A 7,411-nucleotide genomic window follows, 5' to 3' on the forward strand; every position below is an offset into this window, starting at 1 on the left:
TTTTACTCACATTTGATCTTGACTGACGAACTAGAGTTTTCCCTCTTTATAATAGGCATTGGATATTATTTGGGAATCAGACTGCGTCTTCAGTGTACATTCCTGAGGCGAGCTTTGAGTTTAAACATAGTGTGACATAAATATTAAGATACCGGTAGGAGCAAGATAAAGGTGTTGCCCTCACTAAAGGAGACTGAGATTGATCAAGTCTAGTCAACTACTGGAGAAATTATAGTTTTTGAGTTAATATACTGTCCTGATGAAGGTGATGGTTACAAAATAGAACCCACCGAAACGCGTTGATGCTTCAAAAAAAGGGAGGCCCACTACGAATCCATGTAGACAACTGTTGTTGAGCACATAGTATGAATGATGTTCTTGTTAAAGTACCGTAACGGTGATCCATTTAAGATTTAGGCGTTCTCTCTATGATTAGGAATTATTTTCCAGTTTTCCTCCCAACTGTTTGTGTTGCTGCTATATGTTGCTGCTACAGGACACTTTTGTGTGTTTTTAATGAGAGTGCATTGTTAAGTTTTTATAGGCATTACTAATTGTACCTATGAATTGACTGTGACTTTTAACATGTTTTAATATAATTCTTGTGCAGTAAATTGTAAACATGTATAATGAATACCTTGATATTGTTCTTTTGATGTTTTGATCTTGTGGCTCCTATGTCCATTGTTTTCATATTGGTGATACTGGGCTGTGAATGAAAGTTTGTATATGTGTATGTATGCTTTCCCAAGGGGGGGTTTCTGTTTTATATATCGCCTAGGGGATGTTGTTTGGACCAGGGGCCCCAGTGTTCCGCCCCGTGGTTATCTGCTGCTGCACCTCATCGGGCGTGATTGTGAAGATGCCGCACATGTCTGGCTCCCACCTCCGGTCTGCTAGGAGGTCCGGTCCCGGGTGATCAGACGCCGAGTTGTACATGATGTATCTGGAGCAGCTTGTGGATTAAAGTGGGCGTGCAGGAAAGTGGCCCAGGAGACTTCCGGGATGTCTGAACCGAGGTTCCCATAAGTGTTTTTTTCAAAGCGTTCACTGTGTGCCAGAACTTACTCGAGTTGTGCTTAAAGTCCCAGATGAGCTTTGCCCAGACGGTCTCTGTATTTTGCCTCTTGAGGGCCCATATTGCTTTCCTAAAGTCCCATTTGTCTGCCTTCAATCTGGAGCATTTGGTGCGTTGAGTGGGAAGCGTCGGACTGCTCTTGGGCTCTATGAACTTTCCATTTCAGTTGTTTGTGTGCACGCCTTGTATAGTTTTTGACTATTCAATATGATGTGTCCGTACTGCTCCTTGGCTGGATTTATTTTTGTGGAGAACTGGTTTGTTTCAGTGTCTGTGAATTCCTCTAGTTATCTTTGGCTGTGTCGTGGAGTTGATGAACCTTTTGCAGATGGTGCACTGCCTCCTGTACCAGGCTCCCTATTGTTTCAGAGGCCCATTCAATTATTTTTTAATTGCTTGAAAAATTGGACCCTACTGCTTCTGCTGTGCACTTATTCTCCGTGCGAGTTATGGCAAATTCCAGCTCCTGGGGTAGATTATCACTTGTGGGCTTTGAGCCCATTTTAAATGAGAGAACTGTAGTTGGGGAATAGATACCAAGGTGTAGCCTATTAGTGAGCTTCCAGAGTGAGAGTGAAACGAGAGGACTGGGGGAGTGTCTCTGTTGGTGCGGCCATTTAGAACACGCAGCCCCAAACCCTGACCAGGGTTAGGCCCATCTGATCCTTTCTCCCTGTGCTGATTTGGTTTTGTTAGGGGATACTCCACTCCCGTTCCTGAGTAGCAGTGACTTCTCTCCTCATGGAGTGTCCTACACGCGTCATATTGAAGTCCCCTGTCACTATTAGTGGGGTTCTATCAGCTTTTTTATATCTCCCTGTGATCTTTCTGTGCTGGTGGCACGTACATGTTCTCAGCACGAGGTCCTGTTCTTTCCCTTAGTTCCAAGAGTTCGATGCAGTATCTGGAGTCTCACTTGTTCTGTTGTGATCTTGTTCCTCACTTTAAGAGCTGTTGATAAATAGACTCCTAAGCCACCTTTCCATCCACCAAATGTTGGGTCTTAGGTGGCCAGGATCGAGGCGTGAGTAAATCCTGGCATTAATAAATACGGGAATTGATATTGGTTCTGGTGCCCAGGTTTCCTGGAGCGCTACGATTGAGAATGTGTGGAAATAACTCCGTGTTTCGGGGTCACTGATCTTGTCCTTCAGACTAAGGATATTCCACGAGCAGAGTCTTGTCATTAAACCTCTTACCGATAACATCTTTTTCTCTTCTGTCCCGCCTGTTGATAAATGTGAACTCTAAATCATCCAAAATATGTTTTCAAGCAAGGTCCCTGTGACCTTGAACCAGACCTGGGAATGTCAACAGTGTTAACTAGGTTGGGGTTTGTATATTAGATAAGATTTCATGAGTGGACAGCGGATTTTACTTTTTATTTGTTTGACCCACTGCTCAATATCAAATGCTTATTTGTATGTGTTAAAATTGTCACTCAAAAATGTACATAGTATTATGTTTCTGACACTGTGGATCTTTCAGTGTTTAGTCTAATAATCTCATAAAATGGACTTTAAAGAATGAGCAGGTTTTGCAAGTAGTGCTGGTTTCCTGTCGCATGTTATGGTAAGTGTATCCGCAAAGCGCATCAGCGAGAGATCCTGGCACTGAATAGCTGTGTGTACCTAGCCCTACCTATGGTGCGTTGGGTAATTGAAAAGCCAGTTCTTTAGCTTCTTGTGAAATTCAAGAAGAGAGGAGGAGGCTCTGACGTGGAGAGGGAGGTTGAACCAAGCATTAAAAAACAATGTCAGAGAACGCTCATCCTTCTGATCTGGTTCCTTCTATGTGTGGGTTTGGTTGCAAGTAGGGATTCCTGCAGAGCTGAAGTGTCAGGATGGTTGGTGTAAGGAGATGCAACTGTTCAGGTAGGTGGGGCCTGAGTTGTGGAGTGCCTTGAGTGTGTGTGTGTGTGTGTGTGTGTGTGCAGGCTGTTCTAGTAGTTGGGGCCTGAGCTGTGGAGTGCCTTGAATGTGTGTGCGCGTGCATCTATATCTCTGAATCAGAGGGAGCTAAAGTAGACCCAGAATCCATCTTTTCAGGATGTCCACATCAAATGTATTTGCATTCACTTAATCTAAATGAAACTTAAATGTCAAATCAATGGTTATCCCGAGAATCTGTCTTGGCCTTGTCCATTCCGAGCCTACATGGTTACCACTGCTCTGAAAAGAGAATGTATTCAGCATAACATCCTGATGTAATTTGTGTTATCTCTATTCTACAGGGAATGGCCATCAAGTAATGAAATGGACATTCAGACTCCACTGCTACCATCTGAGGTGCTCTCACATGACTTTGGCAGCAATTGCACTGAGCAGAAAACATCATAAAACAAAACAAAGAAATAATCAGTTGGCAGCGAGCAGATTCTTTCGGCAAAAAACACGAATCAAGAATGAACTAGAAGTGTACACAAATGTTTCATTTTTTCATATAGACTGGAAATGAGTCAAAGGGCACAGCCTATTGAGAAACTATGAGCTCAAGTATGGAAATGGTTACAGTGACCTCTCAGCAATGAGTACGTCCCAGAAAAAACACACTGTTTAGAAACCTTATGCATGCACTGAATGTGGGAAATGTTTCCGGTACCCATCATTAATGTATAGGCACCAGCAAAAACACACAGGTGATAAACCGCACACATGTTCTGAGTGTGAGAAAAGTATTAGTTTTCCATTGTTACTGTATAGGCATCAGCAAATACACAAAGGTAAGACATCATATTCATGTGATGAATGCAGAATAAAATTTAGTCAAAAAATCAAATTAAACCGACACACACAAAAACACGTGGGTGCATTACCTGTAGCATCTCCTAGCTATGGAGTGTATGTCACTAAGTGTGGATGGGAAGGGTAAAGATTTAGTGAAATTCTAGGCACCTTTCCTGCATCTCCTCACTCAAGACATGAGAGAAGTGACATGCCCAAAATATTTACAGATCCTCAGCTTGTCCCCCTGGAGCCCTTGGGCCCCTTTCACTCTTAGGTGGATTTTCCAGATACCCGATATGATTGAGGAGGGTCTTCAACTATTGATGGAACTGGTGCGGAGGTGGGTGGGGCGAGGGATTGGGAGGTGGGGGTTGTTTAGTTAGATTGTCCTCTTCTTTGATTTGCTGTTTTGTTCTTACCGATGTCCATAAATAGGAAATCAGTATGACAGTCCTACTCGCTGGCCGTTACTGTGATAATCCTTCACGTTGTATGTCTTATAGCGATGCTTTGGTATTAAGTTTTGCTCTGCCGGCCTTAGGATGTAGGCAGGACGCTGTGTACTATGATTCTGATTTCCGAATAATAAAAATGATTGACTCTAAAAAAAGCATGTGGATGAAAAAGCACAGCTGTGCTCAGAATGTGGAAAGACTTTTAGGTTCCCAGAAGCATTGATTCAGCACTTTCAAACTCACACTGGAGAGAAACCATTTACATGTTCTGAGGGTGGGAAGAGTTTTAGGGCCTGATGGTCGTTTGATACACATCAACAAATACACACTGGAGATAAGCCATATTCATGTAAGGAGGGTGGAAGGTGCTTCACTCACTTTTAGGGACTAACTCAACATGAACAAAGACACACTAGTGAGAATCCCTACAAATGCAGTGAATGTGGAAAGAGATTCAACTCAACATCATTGCGACATCACCAGTTGACACACACTGGTGAGAGACCATTCGAGTGCACCGTGTGCTGGAAAGGTTTTAGGGAACTCTCATCTTTGTGCACGCACCAGAGTATACACACCGGTGAAACCCCATTTGCCTGTACAGAGTGTGGAAGGCTTTCCGATTAAAAGCAACATTGCAGCGACACCAGTGGAAACATACTGGTGAAAAACTATATAAATGTACAGAGTGTGGGAAAGGTTTGAGTGACCTGTCATCACCTTATAATCACCAATTAATACACCCAGGTGAAAAGTCATTTCACTGCAGTGAGTGTGGGAAGGCTTTCAGATTAAAGACTTCTTTTCAGCAACATAAACAAATTCACTCAGGTGAAAAACCATTCTCCTGTTCCGATTGTGGGAAAGCTTTTAGATTGAAAGCATGTTTTATGCAACACTAACAAATACACACAGGTGAAACACCTTATGTATGTTCAGAATGTGGGAAAGCGGTCAGATTGAAAGTATCATTGCAGCATCACCAGTGGAGACATACTGGTGAAACTGCATATACATGTATTGAGTGTGGAAACATGTTCAGATTTCAAAGATCATTCCAGCAACACTTGAAAATTCAAAAAGGTGTAAAATTGTTTGCATGTTCAGACTGTGGGAAGTCTTTCAGGTTAAAGGACTCTTTCCGGAAACACCAACAAATGCACACAAGCGAGAAAATGTACAAATGTTCAGAATGTGGGAAGGCATTCAGATTAAAAGGCTCTTTTCAGAAACACCAACACATTCACACAGGGGAGAAAGCATACACCTGTTCAAAATGTGGGAAGGCTTTCAGATTGAAAGAATCATTGCAGTTACACCACTGGAGGCATACTGGTGAAAAACCATATAATTGTAATGTGTGACAAGAGTTTCAGTCGGCCAGCGTCATTGCATATACACCAGGTGACACACAGGAAATGAAGTAGGTCAAATGACCAAGATCCGTATGTGAGCTGCAGATCAAAGTGTTGTACTCTGGCAGGATAGCCTTAGCCCTGCATCCATCTGATTTATAAATTGTGCACTAATATTACTTGTATTAATAGTTCTACCCAGCGAAAAATTGCAGTAGAAAATGATATATAAACAAGCATTGCCAAAGCTAATATGTCTGGGATGCATTTTATAAGCCAGAAATACTGGGAATTTCAGTAGTCATCAATTGCACTGAATTTGTATTTAGCAGAGACCCAGCCGCAGCAGAGAAGCCAGATGTGTTGTAACTTGGTTGCTAGACATCAAAGGTTGGTTCTTTAAATGGAAACAACACAAGGAATGGCTCCTTTGGTATTCTTTGAAATGTATTTTATGTTTCCCATTATTGAAACAAAATGTCTAGCTGTGAAACACTGATTGATTTTTGTACACAGTTCATGCAGAGTACAAACAACTTAATTTAACATAAAGTGTGATTATTGGGTCTGCTTTTTGCTATAAAACAGTCCCTTTTGCACTGCATTAGAGCAGCTTCATAGGAGGTGCATCGATGAACTAAGCAGCCATAGCATGAGTTGAGAGCTGTGTACCTACTCCTATTTCCTGCAGAAAGTGAGTTCAATCACTGAGCCGTTTGGGCTGACGGGCGTGTCCTCTGGTTTGAGATTTGTTGCACAAACAAGTAAAGCTCGCCTGGAATGACCAGCTGTAGGTGGATTGTAATATGGAGTTTTTGTTAAAGGAGTTGGGCACTGATTTATGAACAGCAAGAAAAGCTGTAGCCTTCGCTAGAAGGTGAAGCTTTAGGCCTCTGGTAGCTATTATAGAGCTTAGAGGACGAAAGAGAAGTATGACCTGGAATAGTTTTGCAGCTGCGTTCTGGGTTCTGTATCTTTGTAATTACTAGGTGAGCTGCTCCAAGCTTTATATCTTTCATGTCATCTAATAGAAAGAGCCCCGGGCTGGTGGTGATTGGCACTTTTGATGGAATTTTAAATACGAGACTATTCAACATAGACATCTCATCCTGTAAATCGATCCCTTTGTAACCTGGTTCAATCGAATGGTCATGGTCTCCCCAATTCAAGAAAAGTGTTGTGACCCTTCAGCCGTGGATTGCGCAGTTGTGAAAAGAGTTAAACATTCAGCTTTTCGCCCAATCTCTCCCACACTAGAAAGTCATCGGGCCAAAGCTTGTGTGGCGTCTGGAGCATATTAACGGTATGCAACGTTTACAACGAAATTTTTACAACGCACTACCATTACAACGCAGGTATTACCACGCATACCATTACAACGCATTGCGCTGGGGGGCGCTCTAGGGTAAGCAATAAGTTTAATTTTCTATCCAACACCTTCCCTAGTGTCCACGGGGACTGGAGTTGGAATAGAAAATTATACTTACCACTATCCAGCACCTCTAAGCGCTATGCGTTGTAACGGTATTCGTTGTAAATACCGCATTGTAAAAGTATGCGTGGTAAAAGTATGCGTTGTAACGTCATACATCCCATATTAACCAACTAGAAGTTACAGGAGATACATTTTTAAGAGCCCTTTTAAATCTCCCAAAGAACACACCCATATTACCCTCACACCTCCTTCTTGGTCTGAAGTCCATTTCCCATTTTGCTGTCTTGAAGGTACTTACGCTTTGGATAAGACTTTCGACTAGCAAAACTCAAGTACCAGTAAAGGATGCTGTGGAGGAACTA

The 7,411-nt window shown here is 42.3% G+C and overlaps 1 pseudogene; it reads left to right on the plus strand.

Moving 5' to 3' along the window:
• The first annotated feature begins 3,604 nt into the window (after positions 1–3,604).
• On the plus strand, positions 3,605–5,681 carry LOC147693193 (uncharacterized; annotated as a pseudogene).
• The last annotated feature ends 1,730 nt before the right edge of the window (positions 5,682–7,411 follow it).

Source organism: Lissotriton vulgaris, chromosome 8 (genome assembly GCF_964263255.1).
Source record: "Lissotriton vulgaris chromosome 8, aLisVul1.2, whole genome shotgun sequence".
Taxonomy (NCBI): Eukaryota; Metazoa; Chordata; class Amphibia; order Caudata; family Salamandridae; genus Lissotriton; species Lissotriton vulgaris.